This window comes from Protopterus annectens, chromosome 8.part0, assembly GCF_019279795.1.
Source record: "Protopterus annectens isolate FY-2018-M chromosome 8.part0, PAN1.0, whole genome shotgun sequence".
NCBI lineage: Eukaryota > Metazoa > Chordata > Ceratodontiformes > Protopteridae > Protopterus > Protopterus annectens.
In genome coordinates, this window is record NC_056741.1 from 1888112038 (window position 1) to 1888136361 (window position 24324).

The 24324-nt window shown below is 41.5% G+C and overlaps 1 protein-coding gene across 1 annotated transcript in view; it reads right to left on the reverse strand.

Annotated features, from left to right (window-relative positions):
- The window catches only part of PLEKHG4 (pleckstrin homology and RhoGEF domain containing G4), a 3374045-nt gene that overhangs the window by 202011 nt on the left and 3147710 nt on the right, over positions 1-24324 (reverse strand). The window lies entirely within an intron of this gene.

The window sequence follows — 24324 nt, forward strand, 5'->3', positions numbered from 1 at the left end:
ATATGGTTTGTATTTTATTTGTTTCTGCATGTACATGTGCTAGAATATAGTCGGTGTTGGTATCCTGTGTGATTTCAGTGTTATGAGATTCAGTATTTTGAGTTTTCATTATTTTGAACTTTCAAGATTTTGGTTTCAGGATTTTGTAGCTCTCCTATTCCTCTATATTTTCTACAATCTCTTTGCCTCATGAGTTTGCGAATAGAAAATTTTATTCCAAAAGCAGTGGGGAACTGTGTCCTCTGAGCTGTCAAAACCAACATAATAATTGAAGTACTTAACCAAAAGGGAGAAGGGAAATAGCAGCAACACTTTTCTTTCACTTGTATACAAACATCTCTTAAATTAAATGCTTACGCGGCCGTACTGCTACCATCCAGTACAGGTCCTATATAATATATCACTGACAGGACATTAATAAGGAGGACATATTTTGGTAAAGGTGTGAGATGCTGCAATGAAATAAAATACATAAAACCTCAGGACACAGAAACTGCATGGAGATCCTGTCAAACTGAGAAGCCATAGGCAGTTTGGTATTTTGAGATCTTATCCAGTCAAAAATACTAGGTAAAGTACAGAACACAGATCAGGCACCCTATGTACCAGCATACAGTTTCACAGTAATAGAGAAGGCTTATGCTCTTAAAAAGTTGTGACTGATTATTGATATTAAAATTGCAAACTTCTCACATACTTTACAAGACTACATTGTTTTTATGTTACCCGAGATGCACGGTTTCCAACCTTAAGTGGCAAACAAAAACGATAACTAAAAGAAATGCCATCCCCTAACAGGAATGCTTTAAGCACTTTCTCTTTATTTACATCATGGTAGGTTATCTAAACCACTAGGGCCCTTTCACAGCCATGACCAAGACTCATTAAAAGGACTAACATTGCAGGGATCAGTTGCTAGTGTCCTCTCCAGCTCAACTGGTGAACCTGGGAATATTGAGGCAATGTTACAATTGCCTCATGTACACAGACAATCCTCTCCTTCTCCCACAAAACACAAATACATGCGAGAGATGCAACTATACGGCCAAACTGGAGGCTGAGCTCTCTCAACATAGGACTGGCAAGACCAGACAGGAGGAGAAGGTAACCACACACAATACATATCCAGTCACACATGGTACCATCACAACTTCAAATCATACACATACTCACACAAAGACATACTCGGAGGCTCTGATCAAAAATTTACCAAAACAGCAGAGGCCACCAAAGCAGACACCCAAACAACTACCACCTCACGACCCAACACATGCAACACATAGACCACACAGTCAGAGTGTCAAACAGTCACAGCCCTTAAGGCCAAACAAAATGCCAGACACACTTGTCATTGGTGATTCCATAGTCAGACACACTGACGTCCCGCTCACCAGACTGAGTAAGGAGAAGGTCACAGTAAGCTGCCTGTCGGGCGCTAGAATCCGCCACATAACGCAAGCACTGAGGTCTCACAACAGCAGGTACAAGTACGACTCAGTCATTGTCCACGCTGGTGTCAATGACCTGAGACGTACCTCCTTGGACTACATGAAAAGGGACATCGAGGAGCTCTCTGATTATGTAGCCCAGGCAGGTAAGACCCTGACCTTGAGCAGTATCCTACCTTCACCTAGAATGATGCCACAATACAGTGATAAGATGATCAGCTTTAATAATTGGCTTAAATTTTGGTGTCATTTAAAGGGGATCCAATGTCTGTCTGCCTGGGATGACATGCTGGACAAGCCACGCTGCTTCACAAGGGACGGCTTGCACCTGTCACCCCTGGGCTTCCGGATATTGGCAAAGGCTCTTGCCACCCCCATAGTGCCTTTTTTAGGCAAGGCTCAAATTCTAAACCTACCACCCTAGAACACCAAAAGGGAAAAAAAACTAAGGGTAATGCTGCTCAATGCCAGAAGTCTCAATCTCAAGATGCACGCACTCGAGGCCCTTCTCAATATGGAGAACATCGATGTCTGTGCTGTGACAGAAACCTGGTTCAAGGCTCCTGAGAGCACCCCAGCACTAACAGGTTTCACCTCATATCATGCGTTCCGCCCCAAAATCCGGACAACACCAAGAAAGGAGGGGGGGCGTCCATATTCATAAAGGACACCCACACCTCAAGGTTGGTGGCAACGCACGATGCATCGGAGACCATCCAGGTGCAATTAACCATAGGCAAGACTGCTCTGCAATTTGTAGCATGTTACAGGCCACCCTCTCAAACTCAGGAACCTCACATGGCCTTCCTGAAAACATTGGAGGGATAAATGTATCTCCAAACACCATCATACTAGGTGACTTCAACTACCCTAATATAGACTGGGAACACTACTCAAGCCCGAACACTCTAACCCAAAGATTCCTGGAGTTCATAAACTCAAATGCCATGGAACAACTAGTCACCATCCCCACAAGAGGAGAAAACATACTTGATCTCATCATCACGAACATGGGATCAAAATGTTCAACACCGGAAGTATACCCCTCACTGGTGAGATCAGATCATAAACTAATCTTGCTGGAGGTCCTCATCCCGCCCCCACCTGAAACAAAAAAGATCACAGTGAAAAACTTCTCAAAAGCCGATTTCACACTTCTAAAAACTAGTGTGGTCTCCTTTAAGGCCCCTGAGCCAGTGGTAAACATTACTCAAACCGCTGAATCACTTACAAATGCCTTCTACCAGCACCTACAGGACTGCTTGGATCAGGCAATCCCAAACAAAACTAAGACTCTCTGTACCAAAGGCAAGCATCCAGTCTGATGGACCCCAGCCATAAACAAGCTCTACAACAAAAGGAGGAAGCTACTACAGGATAGAGCAAAATCCTTGAAAGGTAAGACACCTTTGATCATTATAAGTAAAAAACTAAGAGCTCTCATAAAATCATCCAAGGCAAATTTTGAGAGAAAAATCGCCAAGAACTCTAAAGACAATCATAAGGCCTTCTTTAGCTATGTTAGAAACCTAGGAGGAAACTCCCAGATATGCTCAGAATTAGTTCAAAATGATTTGAAAATTACTGAACCTACACACATTGCCAACATACTGGCTGACAGGTTCAGTGCAAACTTCTCCCCTCCCCAAAAAGGAGAGATATCTATTCCAGAGGATTGTAGCCCCCAAACATCTCCAACGCCCAGGTGAGAACTGCCCTCACTAAGGCAAAAACACAGCGTCCATGGGACCGGATGGTGTCCCCGGCTGTGTGCTTCACGAACTCAACGAGGAATTAAACCCACAGTTAGGACAGCTGTTTAATCTTAGCCTCACCTCAGGATACGTACCCAAGGAGTGGCGCACGGCGACTGTGGTCCCACTTCATAAGGGCGGTGCCTCCACAGACCCTGGAAATTACCGCCCCATTAGCTTGACAAGCCTTATCTGCAAAGCCATGGAGAGGATCATAATGGAACTCATAAATAAAGACATAGGGAACTTGCAGACTTTGGATCCAACCCAGTTTGGCTTTGTCAAAGGCAGATCCTGCCTCTTAAACTTGGTTGACTTTTTCGAGACAGTCACCAAGGCCATTGATGAGGGAAAGGCAGTCCATACAGCCTACCTCGACCTGACAAAGGCATTCGACACAATACCCCACTCAGGTATCATCGAAAAACTCATCAGCTTGAATGTAAACCCATACATCACAAGATGGGTTGCAAACTGGCTAAGTGACAGAACCCACAGGGTCAGAGTTGCTGGAGCCATGTCAGACTCAAAGCCTGTCACAAGTGGTGTCCCACAGGGCTCAGTCCTGGGTCCACTCTTGTTCGGCATCTACTTTTCTGAAGTACAAGCAAACACAGGAGGGTTATGGCTGACAAAGTTTGCAGATGACTGCAAACTGGGCGCCATAGTCGAAAACACATCTGACACAGATATCCTCCAGAACGGCCTCACAGAAACGGATAACTGGTGCCAGAGCCATGGCCTGAAGTTAAACGCCAAAAAATGCATAGTCATACCCTTCGGGAAAAACAAGGTTACCCCTAGCTACCATATAGGTGGCAATCCACTGAGCACAGAAAAAGTCATCAGGGATCTGGGGACCCAGGTTGACAGTAGCCTTTCGTTTGACACTCATGTTGCTAAAGTAGTTAGGAAAACCTTCTATATCGCCCACCTGATCATGAAGGGATTCACATCTAGATCATGGGAGGTCATCGTCCCCCTGTACTCATCACTCATTAGACCTATGATTGAGTACAATGCCCCGTTCGGAATGTATCTGACCAGACACCTGCTGCAGCTTGAAAGGCCCCAAAAGTTCCTCACCAAAAGGATAAAGGGTCTCAGAAATATGTCTTATGCTGCCCGACTGAAAGAACTCCAGCTCTATTCAGTCTCATACCGCTTGCTCAGAGGTGACCTGTGCCTGACAATATAAGGCCATGTCAAACCCAGATTTGATGAATATGCTTCACCTCAAAAAAATCTAGATCCCTCAGAACCACAAGGGCGGGAGACTTAAACCTTGACACGGTTATAAATAGAACGTGCTGGAGGGACAGATTCATCACCCAGAGACTCCCTGTGCTGTGGAACAAAATCCCGGTACATGTGAGGCAGAGCACCTCACTGGCCTTGTTCAAGAGGAATCTTGACCAATGGATGGGAGATCACAGATATACCCCAGGGATTACTTCAGTGTCACTGCTTGACAGAGGCACAGCAAAATGATAGGCATAGTTTTTATTCAAACTAAAGGGGTGGCGAAAGCCACATAACTATGGGCTAGGCTTATAAATGCCCTTGGGCAGATAGCCTAGTATGAACCTATGAACCTACGAATACAGCTTGAAGCACAAAAGTCAAATATAAAGTAGCAAATGCAAAAACAAAGTTAACCAAGAAACCCAACAACAACAAAAAAAAATGATAATAATAATAATAATACTGCTGCCATTTTCCATATGCAAAAGTCATAAACTTATCATCAGAGCAGAGAAAACATGCAGTGTTATTTACTATCATCAAAACATTTAGGGGATGTCTCCTCTAATAAAAGTAAACACCTGGGATTTGTCCTGAATGTTAATAGTAAGAAGAAATTATAATGTGCAGGCCCTGCAACAGAAAACACTAGAGGGTAAATGCTAAAGAGTAGCTGGAAATGACAAGTAAGGATTAACTGGAAGAACTGGACCCAGGAACATAAGTTCATGTTCAGTAGCTTGTAAATGATAATACCCAATTAAGAATTTTGTTCTGATAATAATAAGCAGGTACCCAGTTCTGTAAAAAGTCAGGCAGTTTTGAAGCACTAGACATTGAGGGATTCTGCAATGTTTTTCCTGAGGTGGCAATCACTACAAACAAGTTATACTCAATACTAAGAATTAAATACCCTTTCTCTATGCCTGGTTTGTACCCACAGATAAGAAATAACCTTTTCTAATGCCTGCCTTGCTTTCAGAGAGAACTTATTAAACAAGTAATAATACAACAATATAGCTAGCAACCCAATGGTGTGAACACTGCCTCTGGATGATTATCACTGTTGAAGTATTACCCCAACCCATGTGGTTGTGGATGGATGGATATATAAAGAAATAATAAGTAGTAATGTAGCCAAAGTGTTGGGAAGCACAATGGTACAGTGTTTAGTGTTGCCGCCTTCCAGCAAGAGTCTCTCTGGATTGATTTTTGGATGGGGTGTCTTCTGTGTGGAGTCTGCATGCCCTCCCTGTGTTTGCTCTGGCATTCCAAAGGCATAGCAGTAGGTGGACTGGACACTCTAAATTGGCTATAGGTTTGAGTGAGTGGTATGGAAAAAAAACTGGGCTAGCCACTAGGCAGTGTGAATCCTGGCTCTAGATAATTGTCACTGTTGAAGAGAAACCCCGACCCCATGTGGAAGATGGGAGAAGGGGGTGGATGGATGGATAGCCAAGGTATTAATTATACTGTCATGAGAATGTGATTAGAGAAACTCAAAAACAGATGTAACCATGCCCAAGGCATTAAACACATAAAATGATTCAGTTATGCCACCTTCAATGGCAGGAAAGCATAGTTGTGTAAGTAAACTTATAACAGTAGGCATTTGAATAACTGATGCACTAGCCCTAGCTATATGGGTTATATCCTGCCTAGGTTATAAGAGTCAACCTGCGTTCAAAGCTTAATGGCACCATCCGTGTAACCAGACTGTTGACAGCTCAATCACAGCCTTCATGTCAGCTGAAAGAGGGACGTGAGAGCCCTGAAAAAGGTCAATTCTAGATATACAACAATGAACCTCCATGCCTGGCAATCAATGTGTGTGTGTGTGTGGGGGGGGGGGGGGGCTACTGCAGCAATAATCATTTGAGCATCTACTGAAACAGTAAGTTTATGTTTACAGCTGTATTACATTCAATATTGTATCACTGCTGCAGTAGCTTTAGCTATATGGGTAGAATATTACAGCTTATCAGGTTTGAGAGGAGGAAGGATGAGGGTCTAGCAGCCCCTGTAGAATGGCCCTAGTACAGCCTACTCTAGACTTGGAAAATGGGTCTAAGTTGCAATGCATTGTAAAAGTACGTATAGCTGACTAAATTGCTGACCAAATTTCTGCCTCTAGAATACAGTCCAATACTTTCCAAAAAGCCACTGATAAAGCCAGAGCCATAGTAGAATATGCCCTGACTCTGTCTAGAATTGACTTGCTATAGTGAGAGTAACAGGAGATAGCATGAGACAACCATATGGAGACAGTCTGCTTTGACACCGATTGTCCTTTTCTCTTACCTTTATACGAAATAATGACCTCTGCTGGGCTGCTTATACCAACCCTATAATCAAGAAGGCTCAACAGAGGCTTCACCTCCTGAGAAAGCTCAAAAAGACCAGGCTACCACTGTCTGCTCTTACCACGTTTTACAGGGGAGCTATTGAGAGCATCCTCACTAGCAACTTCATAGCATGGTTTGGAAACTGCACAGTTGCTGAGAAGAAGAAACTACAGAGGTGGTGAATGTGGCTGAGAAAACCTTGGGCACAAACCTTTCTTCTATTCAGGAGCTTTTCTTTACAAGAGCAAGAAATAGAACATATAAAATACTTGCTGATTTGACCTATCCAGCCCACAACTGGTTCTCACAATGTGCGTCTGGAAGGAGGTACCACAGCTTCTGCTGTAGGACTACCAGATTCAGGAACAGTTTGTATCCTACAGCTGTGAGACTTATTAATACACACACCAACCATAATACCTGATACACTGAATCCCCTTTTTTCATTTAATCCTGCTGCTCGGAGCAATTACCACCAGCATTACTACTATGCAATATGATGGCTATACTGAGTCACGTCTAAGGTTAACAAGTGCAATATGGTAACTAAACAGCTGCTATTCACTAGTCTCTATTTATTCTCTATCTTAACAGTGTAGGGGTTGGTGGTGGGTATTTATTTATTATTTATCAATGGATAGTGGGAATTGAATGTATTTATGTAATGTGAACTACCTCTTGCGTGTCATATGTATTATTTTCTTTCTTATGTTATTCTTTGATACCGCTGTATCTATGTTATTTGCACTGCATTTCTCTCGTGAGCTGACATTTGTAATTTTGTTTAGGCTGCACTTGTGTGGTCCTAAATGACAATAAAGTTTCTTTGAATCTTTAAAAAAATGAATAGTTGATTATGACTTCTGAAGGTTCTAGTTTTGTCATGATAGTATACGAGTTGTCTGTGGACATATGTGGAGTACGAAGAATCCTTCCTCCCTCACTTTTATGTTCTAGAAAGAAGACAGTGAGATAGACAGTTTGTCTCAAAGTAAATTCAGATACCAATTTAGGTGTAAATAAATAATCAGTTCTAAAAGAAATTCAACCTTTGTGAAAAGTAAGATAAGGTTGATCCATCATGGCAGCTTGCAACTCATACACTCCTCTTGCAGAAGTCAGAGCAACCAAAAAAACTGCTTTCCATGTTAATAACCTGAAATCAACCTGATGAGCTGGTTCAAATGGAGTAAGAGTTAGTTTTTCAAAAAGAAAATTAAGATGCCAAGGAGGAGCCACCTGCATTCTAGGTGGTCAGGTATGCAGAATACCTTTCAAACACATCTTGAAATGGGAATGCATTAAAAGATGGGGATCCATGGACAGACATAAAAAAATGGCCAAAAAATGAACCTTGACAGAGAAGTAAGAAACGCCAGAGGATAATAACTCACACAAATACTGCTGAACCAGAGAAATACTAGCCTTAAAATGAATAGCCTTGATTCTTAGTGTAGCACCAACTAGAACATTTGTTTTCACTTCATAATATATAACTTCCTAGTAGAAAGTTTATTTTCTGCCTTCGATATCTACTGCACATCCTTAGAAATCAGGTACCTAAAAGATATTAAGACTATCATCCAGGCAGTTAGATATAGTTCTATTAAGATGGAATGCATCAAACAACTCCTGTCTTGAGTGAGTAGGTTCAGTCTATGAGGAAGCTTGTGGTAACTGCCCTTGGTCATTTTCAAAAGAACAGGGAAGCACCACAATGAACTTTGGACAGTACTTCTGATCTTCAGAATGACCACAGATACTAATGGAATGGGTGGAAAGACAGAGGAACATTACAGTTCAAGGAAATGAGAATGCATCTGTTTTTTCAGGCTTGTTAGCAAGGAGTCCTAGAGCAGAATTTTGCTAGTTGTTTGTTTTGAATGGAGGCAAACAGACCTATCTGAGGTGTTCCATAACTCTGGATGAAATCTTGGAACACCCCCTACTTCAATTTCTGCTCATGAGGGTCTGTAATGGTCCTGGTCAGCTTGTCTACCACAATCTTTTGCTATGACAAAAATAAGACACCTGTATAGTCAGCCAGTGCTGAACTGGTATATCACAGGCCACAATGCCTAAGCTACACAGAGGATAAGATCTGGAACCTTGTTTATGTACCACACCACTCTAACCCCTTTAGAGGTACTGGGCTACACAAGTGATTGACAGAGTTTAGTGCACTTATAACTGCCAACATCTCTTTTGTTTGTGAGTTCTGGTCTGTCTTTTTTTAGGGGTTGGGGGTTGGTATAATGGTAAAGATGCTTACCTTACAGGCACAAGGTACAGGGTTTGATTCTCACCTCTGGAAGCATGGCTGAGCTTACAAAGGCTCCCTGGGGTTGTTAGGCTAGTAGTCACCTGTGAACAATCCTCCACTTTCAGTAACCCACCAAAAACACAACTCACCAAGTAAAGTCTAAGGATCTATTGTTACAGACTGTACTGGAGCTGGAAGGGAGAATGGGAGACCAGGATTCAAATAAAACTGGTCTATCGAACAAAGTAGTCCCCTTTCTACAAACTCAAAAACTGGAATTTGTAACGTCAAAGTGTGCTGATGTTGGGACCACACAGACTTTAGGAATTGCTGAATCTTTCTCACATGAAGTCTGGCTATAAGAATCATGAAAATCATAGATGCCATAAATCCTAGTATCCTGGTATTCCCTTGCTGAAGTCCTTGACTGAATAGAAAAACTCAGGAATAGATCTACATATAGAAGTACTTTTGCCTGTGGAAGGAAAGTTCTTTGAAGTTAAGTACCTAAGAAACACACCCAGGAATACAATCCTGAGGGAAGGAGTCAAAAGAGACTTTAGAATGTTCTCCTGGAAAAATATTCTGTGAAGGAGATGTCTTACCTAAATGAGAGATTTCTGACACTCTGAGAACCTCTGTAAAGATAACCAAGCTGTCTAAATAAGGAAAAATGTGAATACTTTGCCGTAGGCGATCACAGGAGCCAGACACCTTGTAAATACCCTTTGAGCAGTGGATAGATTAAAAATGTCTGAAATCTGACTCTATAGGAATGTAATAATATGCATCTTTTAAACCAAAGGTCGCACAATAACTCAAATGGGGAATATGAAGTCATAAATTGTGAAGGAGTAATAATTTGAACTTGGACACTATCACAAATAGGTTCCGAAAGGAATGATTCAGAACTGGTCTCCAAGAATCTTCTTTCTCTAGTATCAGAAACATTCCCGAATAAAAAATCTTCTCTTAACTGAGGAGGGACAACCACTTCTATCATCCACAGAAACGGCAAATGCTGAATGACAAGAGGAAAAAGAGGAGTTTGGTCTGGTGGATGAGGGGGAATCCCTCAAAAAGGAGGGAGGGACTCCCAGTGCCATCTGGAACCTTGATGGACTACTTCTAGAACCCATGTGTTTGAAACCATCTGTTGCCAAAGAGAGAGAGATGGAGGTTCAAACTTTCTGGAAGGATAGAGGGATTGGCAGGTTGGGGGGAGGAGTCTTGCAGATTGTCTTTCAGACTTAGCAGATTGTCCTTTGTTCTGAGGGAATTCCTCCTTTCTTTTTAGGAAGCTCTCTGACATTGCTTTTTTTAAACATTAGATTACCAGCAGCTTGATTAATGTGTTTACTTTGCTTTTTTAAAGAAGCGTGTAGGTGTAGTATTAAATCCCTTGGCAAACTTGGAGAAGGAAGGCTGAAACATCTGAGAAGTTCCTTCAGTAAGCGTACCTTTCTCATCATGCATTTTAAGGAACTCTTCAGCAGATGGTCCAAAGACCAACTATCTATTCAAGGGAAAATTTTACTTTACAGCTTTGACATCTGAAAGGTTTTGAGAACGCAACCAAGAAAACATTCTCATAACAGCTCTAGTGTAGCCACTTGAGAGTCAGAAACAATCAAGTTACACAAAGAAGTTTTTTCCCCCTCAGACGAGGAAACAGATGCCATAATATTCTTCATGTTCTCAAAAAAGCTAAGCATAACCTTTAACATATGAGCTTGACACATGAGAATTCTAAATATGTGTTGTAGAATAATACACTTTTTCCCAGCTCTGTCAAAAGTTTTCCCATCCTTGTCAGAAAGAGAGGGAGTGGTATTAATGAGGTGTCTGTTAAAAGTTGGATTCACTAAAGCAGTAACTGTTGAGTCTAACCTAGAATGAGTGTATAAAAAAAATATAAGAATGAGGAACTTTGCACAGTCTGTTGTCTTTCTTGTGATAAGCAGACTGGCTGTCAGGCAAGTTACAAGCTATGACAAAAGCATCCTCCAATGTTGAAAAAATAGGAGGAATTGGAGTAGGTTCTGGAAAATCCAGTTATGATGAATCATAATACTTTTCTGGGGACAGTGGAATGCCACTGTGTTTTTAATGAAACGACTGATCTATTTAGGAAAAAGTTTCAGAGAAAGAGAATCCTTTAAAGGGACTGACAGAAGCCACTCTCTCCTTAGAATCAGAATCAGAAATCTGAGGAGACAAAATAGAATCTGTCCCACAATCATTTTTGGTTCATAAACTTGAACCTCTTCAGAAAATACATAATCTTTTCCTTTTCTTTATCAGAAGCAGCTAAACTGGAAGGGTTAACAGCGTGAACTAAACTTTGAGTAAGGCCCAATAAATCATCCTGTCCAAAGTGACTGAAATAGGAGAAGAAATATGTCTATATTTTTGCTTCTTTTTTTGACCAGCATTTCTGAAGAAGCAGACCCATGTTTGCCAGGAAAAACCTCACTAGGGATTGGCACAGTACTCAGGCTAGGCAAAAGGTTATTCCTGGCATCTTCTAGTAAGACTGACAAGAGCAGATTTCCCTTGCAAATCAAGGGGACTCCAGCAGCCACAGTGTAGTCCCTACAGCCGATCCATGGTGGCTGCAGAGACTACACAATAGAAAGCCTAAGAAAATATGAATGTTCTGAGGAACCAGAAGTGGCAAAAACAGAGTTACCCATCTGCAGCTGAGGCACTTCAGCAGTCTGTTGTGATGGCAAAGGCTGTTTAGTAATGTCCTTTTTTTGTGGCCGGAAGAAGGAAGAACCAAATAACTGGTAGGTTGTTCCATGGTTAAGCCAAAAAAGATAGCCAGCACTCTGCAGTCAAAGAGCCCAGAAAATTAATAAACCAACTAAAATCAGTTATAAACTGCTGTAGGCTTCCACAGCAGCAAGTATAAAGCTCCAATGTGCTAAACACAAAACATGAATCCGGAAGCCTATATATTCAAAAAAACAGAAATGAAATGGCTCAAAGACTTCAACAGCATAAACCAAACAAGTAACTTCCCAAATGATGTCACACAAGTACAGTGCGGTACATAGCTCAGAAGTAGCCAATATGAAGACAAAAAATAACCAGAACTCTGGCGTCAAAGAGCCCAGAAATTTAATAAACCAATCAAAAACAGTCATACACTTTCATTCTTCCTCAACTGATGGGTCTCGGATCCGACCTTGGATCCAGCTCGGCCACATTCACCTAGATTCTCAGATCTGACTCTCAAGTTCCTCCCTTTACCCATAATGCCTCATAACCCTTTAATACTTCAAATTGAGTTTGATGCCCAAGAAGCAGATGGACTATACATACCCAATATAAAAGGGAAGTCAAAGGAAAAGACTCAAACAGGAACAGTGGTTCCAATGTTACTAAAAAGTCACTCTCAGATGAAAGGTCAGGGGAAGGGGGGATGGGAAGTTGAGGAAGAATGAAAATGGACAACACAGATGCATAGTTATGGTGAGTATATAACTTTTATATCAGATGGCATTTTCATGCATTCCTCAACTGAAGGGACACAGTCCCCAGCTACGAGGACATTGGGTGGCTCTCACTGAAGGATAAGGGTCCGAATGGAGAGATAATAAAACCAGTAAAAGGAAAGTAGTACTGCTGGAACTAAATTCATCCTCAAGTCTTGGTGAGTACCATCATGAGGTTGACCCTGTTTTTCACAAAATCTCACCAAGACGACACTGATATATAGACTGTATTTTATATTGCCTATATCATGGACAGAAGCAGGTTAAAAATAAAGAAGATAGCTGGGTGCACAAGTCCCAGGATAAAAAAGTGCCCAATCCTGGTAGACGCACTAGTTGCAGGACTGGAAAAAATGACAGGGTAGAGTCCTCAAGACATGGAAATATTCCTACAATGGGGCTAGGCTAGGCCCCGGGAGAGGATGGCCCTTCCTGTTATAGATGGAAGTAGCAGTCCACAAAGTCCACAAAAACCACAAAAACTGATAGGCCAAAAAAGAGCCATATAGACGATAAAGTGGACTACTGAGGATAATAAAGAAATTATATATTATTACTACTACAAGAAGCCCAGAATTTCCAGTCAAAAGATATACAAATAGATTATGAGAGAAATTAAAAGAAAGAAAAATACTTCTACAAGAAAAACTGCCAGAAGCTTCAAATAAAAATTTGTGTTCATTAATACAACAGGTACGTGAAAAACACTATATAGACCAATAAACATTGTGTCGTTTGGAAAAAGAAGCGCCTGAGGAAGTGTGAAAATTTAAAGAACAAAATTTATTGATATTTGAAGGGTATATCAAAGAAATATGGACATGGAAAGAAAGACAGATATGGAATGGTGCAATATTTATGCAAAGGAGAAAGCCAAATTAACCAATACAAAAAAGGCAGCCCCAAAGATATGCAAAGAGAAATATATTCAAAGGCGTCCAGATATGGAAAATTACACAATAGAAAAATAAGATCACAAAGAGGGAATGTAGAACAGAAGATTAGACAAGTACAAGGTAAAAAACAGAAGGTGAAGTTATAGAATATTTGCGAAGTGAAGGATTCAATGCAGAAAGTCTAACACAGGTCATAACACATCACAATGGAACAACTAGCTCCCAAAGTAAGGAGAAACAAGAGGAGTAGGAGACATCTGAAGAAGAGATATGGACATTGGAAAGAAAAAGAGATTTAATATGGTGCAATATTTATACAAAGGAGAAAGCAAAACTAGTCAGTGCAAAAAGAGCAGCACCAAAGATATTTGAAGATAAATACAGGCAAAAACATCCAGATATGGAAAATTTTACAATACAAAAAATAATAAAAAACACAGAGGATTAATAATGAAGAAGTTAAAGAAATCGAAGAAAGAAGTTATGTACTTACCATAACGTTCCATCTCAGTTGTTTTTCATTTCTCTTCGACCTACCGGACTCCGATCTGACTCAGCTGTATACACCAGCATCGGAGACAAAGTCTGAGCTCCGCCCCTACTCATAATGCCCTACTCTTCCTCATCCCCTCAGATTGAGTTTGCTGCAGGACAGCACCACCAAACACACAGCAGAGTACCTTAACCCATAACCACTGAAGGGGTACACCAGACTCAAAAACAGGACCAAGAAGAAGATAAGCTGGGCCTGTATCTGTCTGTTCCACAACACAAGCCCAAAGGCAGTGGGAAGGATGGCTGAAGACAAATGAAAAACAACAACTCTGATGGAAATTTATGGTAAGTACATAACTTCTTTACTTGAAGTTGGTTTCATTTGATCTTCAGCCTATGGGACTGAGTCCCTAGCTACAATAACCTTGGGAGGCCCTCATGGAAGGATATTCTGCAGCACGGCAGAGCCGAAGGAAGCTACTCCTGGAGAGAATGTTCAATTTGTAATGGGAAATAAAAGTGTGTGAAGAGGACCAAGTGATAGCAGAGCAAATGTCATCAATAGGAACCCTGGACCAAAAAGCTGCAGAAGTAGACACTGACCTGTTGGAATGTACCTGGACAGGGCCAGGTAACGGCATACCTTTAGCATGATAAGCCATAGAGATGCAACTGGAAATCCAATGAGCAAGGGTGACCTTAGAAATAGGCTTTCCCAAACGGGGCTTTGAAAAGGATATAAAAGTTGATCAGACTGTCATACATTTTTGGTTCTATCCAAATAAAAGCACAACTGTTTGTGGACATCAAGCCAATGCAATTTGTATTCCCCTTTGTTCTGATAACTTGGAAAGAAAACTGTCAAACTAATCACCTGGTTAATGTTAGCTTTGGATGCCTCCTTTGGCATGAAAGAGAGGCTGGTACAGAGTCATTCTGTCCTTATGGAAGACAAGATAAGGAGGCTTAATTGGTACTGCCTACAATTCAGATACCCACTTGCAGAAGTGATAGCCACCAAGGAGGCCGTCTTCCAAGATACAAACTGTAGATCCACCGCGGCAGATGGTTTAAAAGGAGGAGAAACCAGGGCCTGCAAAACCAAAGTAAGATCCCAAGGAGGCACGGGGTCCTTGGCAGGGGGCCTAAGGAGAAAGGTACCCTTCAAAAAGACCTTGCAGAGTTTATAAGAAACCAAAAAGGCAGAATTCTCACCCACATGGAAATTTGAGATGGCTCCCAACTGAACTTTAATCGTAGAAAAACTAGCTCCATTGTGGAAGATATGGGCTAGAAAATCCAAAATGGCAGGAACAGGAGTTGTAAAGGGATCCAACTTATGCTGTGACACCCAGATGGAAAAATGTTTCCATTTACTGGAGTAAATTTTTCTAGCAGAGGTCTTACGAGCCACAACCAAAATCTTTTTAACTGGTAAAGAGAACCAGGGAGTTCTCGCCATTAAAGGAACTGGAGCAGCCACACAGTGAGCTTCAGGCTGACTAAGTTCAGGTGTGGAACCCCTGACAGTTGTGACAAGGGATCCAGAACCGTACCCACAGTCCAGGGTGGACAGACCAGATGAGACCAAAGAGTGGGGAACCAAACTTCGTGAGGCCAGAAGTGGGCAATTAGGATAACTTTGCATTTTAACCGCTGTGTTTTCTGAAGAAACTTGGGGATCAGAGGAAGAGGAGGGTAAGCATAAAGTAGACCGGCGGGACAAGCATGGACCAAAGCGTCCCTGGATGACTCCCCCAGAGAGGGGATCAGGGTGAAAAACTTGCTGCACCTGGCACTGGAAGGACAGTCTAAAAGATTAAGGCAAGGATGACCCCATTTCCGAAAGATCATGTTTGCCACTGAAGGATTCAGAGACCACTAGTAACGCATCAGAATGGTTCTGCTGAGCGTGTCCGCTAGAATGTTGGACTTCCCCATAATATGCATTGTCACCAGAAAATGGCTGGAAGAGATCACCCACTTCCAAAATCTCATGGCCTCGCAGCACAGGGGATAAGATCTGGTCCTCCCGTTTGTTGCTGTACCAGACAATGAGCATGTTGTCCATCTGGATGGCAATTATCTCGGTGGGAAGAAAAGCTTAAAGGGCTTGCAACACCAGAAGCACCACTTTCATCTCCAGGACATTGATATGCAGATTATTCTCCAAGGGGGACCACATGCCTTGGACCATCCGTCCCATGCAATGCCCCCCCCCCAACTGAGCTGGGAAGCATCCATGGTCACTATGATCTAGGGGGAAGGAAGAACAAATGGCCAGCCCAGAAGGAGGTCCAGGGACTGGAGCCACCACCGAACAGACTTCCAATAAACCCAGGATAGCCAAATTGGGTGCAAAAGAGGAAGGTCGAGTAGTGACCACTGTACCGCCAAGGTCCACTGCAGGATCCTCATGTGCAGGAGCGCAGTTGGTAGGAGAGTTATCACGGTCGCTATCCATCCCAATGCCTGAAGAACCATACCCACTGGGGGGCAAGAAGATTGTAGTATAAACCTCATGCTGCTGAAGTGAAAGTATCGTGTCAGGCGGCAGAAATACCCTGTTCTGTACCATGTCCAACCAGGCGCCTATAAAATCTATCACCTGAACCGGTTCCAAGTTTGATTTTCCCAGACTGATTGATATACACAGGGAAGATGCTAGGAGAAGGAGGTAATCCCTGGCCCGAAGTAGCTGATGCCTGGTAGGAGCAGAGAAAAGCCAATTCTCCAGGTAAGGAAACACACAGAATCCCTGCAGTCTCAAGTGAGACGCCACTACCGCCATGACTCTGGTAAACACCCAGGGAGCTGTGGTGAGTCCAAAGAGGAGTACTCTGAATTGGAAGTGACTGGCTCTCAGCTGGAAGCAAAGAAACCTTCTGGAGTGTCTGTTCATTTTTATGTGATAGTACATGTCCTGAAAGTCTATGGAGCACATCCACTTGTTGTTCTGCAGAAAGGGCAGAATGGTCTGCAAAGTGACAATCCAAAACTTCGTTTTGGCAACAAACAGGTTCAAGGCAGTGAGATCCAGAATGGGACTGAAGTCCCCTGTTTTCTTTGGCACCAAAAACAACCTGGAATAAATACCTGATCGGGGGATACTCCGGAGAAGACTCGGAAGCTTCAAAGGGTTCCTGAAAAGGAACATCCTGGGGAGGTATGGCAACAGGATGTCCCGGACGAGGCATGATGGATGACTCCGGTCCAGAAACAGAAGGAACAAGGATGGGCTCTGAGGAGGGATATGTTAAGGTCCTTGAGAGAGCCGAGAGGACCCTCTCTACCACCTCAAAAGCCAAAGGTGAGCTGACCCTGGAAGACAGCACCACCACAGCCAAAGCTGCCAGCATCGGAGCCTCTCGGAATCTCACCACCAGCGCTGAAGGGGGAGTCAGAGCAGAGTTTCCCAGTGCCAAAGCCCTGAGGGGAAGAGAGAGCTCCAAAAGCCTCATAGCCTTCGCCAACCCCTTGGAGCTGACGCCAAATGTACTTCTCTGAGAGTCACTTGGGTCTGATGACATCAGAGCCAAACTGCCCAAGGTAACCATCGGCGTCGAGGTACAAGCAATTGTCGACACCGACATCTCAACCAACGGGAAACCTTGGGCTCAAGAACTCCAAAGCTGAAGGTCGAATCAGAGAAGTAGAGAACAGGGAAAATCCACCTCGTTTTCAGGCAGGCTCCAAATGGACGGGACAGAGGACTCCAACCTCGGCCTGGAATGGTGCCGAGGAGAGGTAGGGATTGGAGGCTTGATGCAGGAACTCTCTGGCTCCGGTGAGAAATAGGGCAAACGGAGTCGAGGAGAGCCCCAAACCACCACGGGCTGACACTTAGTAGGTGGCTCGGCAGAGGAAGCCCGGTCAGCATACAGGTTCCTATGTCACTCCCGCTCACTGTGTTTGGCCTGGTGCCCTTCCCCAGGCTTCTTAGTGGGGATTTTGAGCCCCAGAAGCGGAGGAGGGACCTGGAGAAGACCTAGAGGTCAAGGACAAGGGGCCCTTCAAAATCAACTTATTCCTCCTGTTGATAAGAGTGCTTTGATTAAAACCCACACTTATTGAACAGGAAGAATCCAGGTTGGCTACCCCCAAGAATAACATGCACAGAGTGTAGGCATCAGATGTAGAGATCTTACGCCCATACTCCATACACTTAAACCCAGACAGCTTAGGAAGGTCAGCCATAGGGCAAGCAAACACACACACACACACACACAGACTCACAAAAGACCGAGAGAGTGAGAAAAGAAAAAGGAAGACAGAAAAGTTTTTTTTTTTTTTTATAAAGAACTGGAAAGTGCACCAATGCAAATTAGAGAAGAAGGGTAGGATGAGGTTAGATGGAAATCAAGGAAAAACACCTACTTTAACTGAAAAACTCTCAGAAAACCCCCTGGAGGAGCTCAGAAAATGCAGCCCCATTCTGTTCAATCCAGCAGCAAACAAGATCTGAGGGGAGGAGGGAGAGCGGAGCATTATGGGCAGGGAAGCAGCTTGGATTTCGGCTCTGATGGCGGTGTATATGGCTGAGTTGGATCCAATCTTTGATCCAAGTCCCATAGGTTGAAGACCAAATGACAGCAACTTCAGATCTGAGATTATGGACTACCTGCAAAGTGAAGGATTTAGTGTAGAAAATTTAGTTCAGATAACACAACAGGATAGAGCAATGGATATGCAAATTAAGGAGAAACCAGTGGAGCAAGAAGCATCTAAGCAGTTGACATATGAAGATATTTTGGAGCCTCCTGTAGGAAACCGGTACAAAGATTCAGTTGCAGCTATACAACAAGGGAAAGAACAGAAAACTGTGGCAACTCTGACACAGTCAATGCCATGAAATGATAGGCCAGTGAGTTCCCATATGAAAGAGCAACAGATGACAGAGGGTGACAATGAAGAGCACATGGCACAGGAAGAAGCTCTGGAACTTTCTATAAAATGCCTGCAGGAAATGTCGAAAAAAGAATGTACCATCAGTTTAGAAGAAAATGACCTAAAAGAGCTACTTAACTTAATAGAGATGGATAGACATACCAAAATTTTAGAGGGCCTTTTACTTAATAGACCAGTTCTTTCTTTAAAGAGGGGGCGTAGTATTAAGGACATGGTTGTTCATAGTCTTTACTCTCCCCCGATGTGCAAGTGATGTTAGAACCTCGGATTTTTTTTACATTACCCTGCAATGATTGTTCAGTATGCATATATATAATAAGGACTTTTGGGAACATTAATAATGTAGAATGTTTGCCTAGGAATGTTTTTAATTGTGGTACAGAAAGAGTCATTTATGCTTTGAGGTGTTCTTGCAATCTTTTTTATATAGGGGAAACTAAGAGGTATTTTAGAGTTAGAATGCAGGGACACCTCAGAGACATTAAAAATAAAAAGGTTGAAAGCCCTGTAGCAACATATTTTGCATTATGTCATGGGGGATGGTAGTTATTTTGAGTGGTATTATTTTGGAAAGGGTAGAAGGTTTTAACAGTTTTGAAATACTGGTTTAAATTTAGAGTGTAACTGGAAAGTGCTACTATAGTTTAATTAGTTATGTGTTTTTATTGGATGTTTGCTTGATTATTTAATTGAATTATAAATCCCCCAGGCAGAAGAAACAGCACAGTCAAAAATCAAATAGGAATTTATTCACAAGGAATGGTAAGCGCTTTCACAATAAGTTAGATGTTGCTTCATCAGACCAAAAGACCAATACAACACATATATCTTATATAACAATTTAAAAATCTACTAACCAATCACAGTTCAAGGAACATTCAGTTAACAATTAATATTTAAAAACACATTACATAAAAAGCACTAGTATATTCATTTAATAGGAATATAAATGTGTATATATATATAAAGACCTATAACACTCAAACAGAATATGTTGTCTTTTATAAATTAACTTTCCTGCTGTTCTCCTGTTAGTCGACAAACTGGCTAATCTTGCACACTCTAGGCTATCTGTTTCAAAAATATCTAGTCTCACACTGGCTTGTAGTGTATGTCAGTCAACGGATGCTTTTCCTTACAGTCCAGGACACAACTAATTATTTTAAGCTGTAAACTGTTGAGGTTAAGCATCATTTGATATTTGAACACTCTTAGATAACTAATTAATCCTGTGTAATTGTGAATTTAGGTATTGTTTGGTAATTAAACAGTCCTAATATTGTTTTATTAATTAACATAATGTTATAGCGACTGTAAGCAACACTCATGATATACAATATTGTTGAAATTTTTGAATGTCTTGAAGTCAATGTTATTGTGCAAAGTCACTTTACATAAGGAAATCCTTACTATGAATGCTAGTCCTTATCAAACCTTTGAAACCTTAGTCCACTGTTAAGTTATAAACTGTTTTGTTTTATATAATGATACCTGATACTATTAGAAAAGTATAGATCCATGAATACCAAGTAATATTACTGGTTACCATTTTTAGAGTGTTTGAAACTTATAGTTATGCTTTAGTGCTGCCTACCTCACTGCCTTCTCTTTTTCCTTATCTACAGTACTTAACCTGTGCTCCAGTCTGTCTCTGCACCAAATATCTGCTATCTCCCATCTGGATACCACTGTACAATAGGGAAAATGAAGGAAAACCTCTAACAGCTCCCAAAGTGACTATTAGCTCTGAAAGACAGTGAAAGTATGTATTGATACTGGCACACATATATTGTTAAATAATGGTTGTAATGACCCGTGCTTAGAAAACTAAGCCACCCAGACAGGTTTCCCAGCAGCCATACCGTCTCAGAAACCTTTCTTCTCTGTCTAGCATTGTTTGATATACTTTTTCTACCCCCTTTTTTCTCTCTCTCTTCACTTTGAATATCTATCTGTAGCTTGGCATCTACCTCTTGCCCCATAGTACCAGACCCTTGGTGGTGACCAAACTTGGCTTTTGCTTAGTACTTCACTCCTTACTGCTAAACCCTTTTAGCTTGCCTTACTCTGCTCCCTCAGTCTGTCTATACTCCTTCCTTTTTGAAATAGCCATTCCTAATTATCTCCTTTCCTATAACATCCTCACCATCTTGCTAGCAGAGTCTACACCTGTGGCTAAACTCTCATACTTCCAGACTTACCTTCTGGATTTTCTCACTTTGCTGATTGTCTTCATCCACACTCTGCTCTCTTGTCTCTACCCGCTCCGTTCGCCCTTCGGGCTCACTCCGCTCCCCTACCCTGCCCCCAATTTCCACCCGCCCCCAGGGGTCCTACCTTTATTCCCCCACTTGACACACCCCCTACCAATAAAGTATAATCTCCTCCTTAGCAGGCCTCACCCTTATCTCTTTTAACCACACCCATCTTACTCAGACCTACCCTCCTCACTACCTATTAAAGTCATTATACTACTTCGCTTTCCTCTTCTTTCTATTTTTCTTTATCTCCGTTACTTCCTTTAACATACAGAATGGGTACATTATCTTTCCCATTATACCTTCAGATAACTATCTGTTTAACACTCTTAATACCTCTTGTAACTACTTATTTCCTAACCACATATGAATATCCTCTCCCCTCTACTCTTGTGTTTCCCTCTAAACATACCACTTCACCATCCTCACCGTGTACTCCTGCCACCTTAAATCTCACTATCAAACCTAATTACCTATTTACCAAACACCACAAACTTGCTTACTTTAAGCTTAGCAAACAAAAAACTAGAAAATATATCAACATCTTATATAAACAATGCCAGCTTGAATATTTCTTATATTTCCAATCACTGCTGGATGGAGACATTCACCCTAACCCTGGCCCAATTACCACAAATATCAATAGTCACACAAAACAAGACAAAACCTCTCCTATATCATCACACACTTCTGCCAACTCACTTACTATAGCTCATCTTAATATATGAAGCATTTGTAATAAAATCTCTCAACTACATGCCCTTTTAGATGTTAATCATTTTGATATCCTATGCCTATCAGAAACATGGCTAAAACCTACCATTAAGGATAACGAAATTACCCCTCCTGGGTATAATATCCTCAGAGTAGACCGTAACACCAAAAAGGGAGGAGGTGTAGCAATTCTCTACAAAACACAACTTCAAATTAGTATAACAAATCTGAACCTTCCTCTAGGGCAGAATGCAGAAGTAATCACCTCAAAATTACAAATTAACCCTAATAAAGCTATCAACATAATTTGTGTATATCTCCCCCCAGGAAATAACACTGACACATTAGAATATATTCTTAGCCACTTGTCTAACAACCTCCCCCAAGAAACACTAGTTCTAGGTGACTTTAACATTGATTGGAATTCTTGTAATAGCATAAATCCCACATCCCACATAAACCTATATGCTTTTACTCAACTCATTAACTGTCCAACCAGAACTGATAAATACAACAACCATGAATCCATCCTAGACTGGATTCTGATTAATACACCTCAACAAACCTACCAGTCTGGTACCCTTCCCAATGATCTAAGCGACCATTCTTTAACCTATGTCATTAGACACAAAACCAACTTAACTTTACCTACCACCTTTAGAACACTTCGAACAAAAAAACATTTTAACCCTGAACATTTTCAAGCTGATCTGAAACAAACAAATTGGTCCTCACTTAAATATCTCCCACTTAATGAAGCAGTAGAATACTTTAACTCTACATTCTTATCAATTCTAGACCAACATGCCCCAACACGAACCATCAGAACTAAAACAAAAATAGCACCCTGGCTAACTAATAATACTAGGCATAAAATCATTCTTAGAAATAAATCTTGGTCTAAATGGCGAACCACTAAAAATCTAACTGACCGCCAAAATTTCAGAGAACTTAGAAACAACACCAAAAGATCTATCCTAACAGACAAAAAGAACTATTACCTCCAGCTACAGCATAACACTAATAAAGAACCTAAAAAATTCTGGGCCAGTATTAACAATCTTCTATCCCCAGGTCACTCCATTTCACCTAATCCCCAGGACTCTAACCCAGATAACCCTAAACAAACAGCAAATGATTTCAACTTGTTCTTCACAAATACTATCAAAACACTTGCTAGTCATTTATCTCCTGATATGTCAAACCTACTTCCACCTATATCAAATCCACCTCCTACCCTCCACTTACAACCTGTCTCTACTTCCTTCATCACATCACTGCTCCAAAAACTAAAACCATCCACTCCCTCTGCAGACAAACTGCCTGCAGAATTCCTGCAGGTAGGTGCCAAAGCCTTAAGCTATCCTATTTCCATCCTAATTAACAGATCTATAAAGGAAGGAATCTTCCCCTCTCTCTGGAAGATATCTCATATCATCCCACTACATAAAGGAGGCAGCTGTAATGAGTTTTCCAATTTTCGACCAATAGCTCTACTCTCACCACTTGCAAAAATTATGGAAAAATGTATTCACAAACAAATACTAAATCACCTTCTTAACAACAACCTACTCTCTGTCAGCATGGTTTCAGACCCTCACACAGTACCACTACAGCTTTACTCTCCTTCACTGACTCCATTAACACTAACCGTAACAACAACTACTTATCATCCTCAGTCTTCATCGATCTATCCAAAGCGTTTGATATGGTGAATCACAAACTTTTACTACATATTCTCAAATATTTTGCTCTTGACCAGCTAGCCTTATCATGGTTTGAATCTTACCTAGAAAATCGTCAGCAGGCAGTACTTTGGAAAAACTCACTTTCAAATCTTCTACCTATCTCCATAGGTGTACCCCAAGGCTCAATCCTAGGCCCTTTACTATTTTCAATTTTTATCAATGACCTTCAAGCTGCTATTCCTCATGCTACCTGTATTCAATACGCAGATGATTCTACTATAATCTGTAATGCTAACTCTCTAACAGAACTCCAGTCACTTACTCAAAAAGCTTTTAACACTGTAGAACAATGGTTCTCTGACCGCTGTCTACTCCTTAACCCCAAGAAAACCAAACTGTTACTTTTTTCACCTACTCGTAAATTGACTACACCACACTTTACTCTTACATCCTCTGACAGAACACTCATTTCTCCTGACTTAACCACAAAACTATTAGGAATAACCATTGATAATAACCTCAACTTTGATTCTCACATCAACAACACCATAAAATTAGTAAATAAAAAAATAGGATCCCTTTACAGAATAAAACCTTTCCTAACGCCTACAGCAAGACCTATCATTGCTAGGTCTCACCTAATTTCTACTCTTCTCTATGCTTGTCCCATTTATAATAATCTTTCCAAAAACAACATGAAGAAACTTGAAACATCCTATCATAACATAGCTCGATTTGCTGTAGGATCTCCTTTTCGAACTCATCACTGCCAGAACCTAAAAGAACTAGGCTGGCTTGAACTTCCTA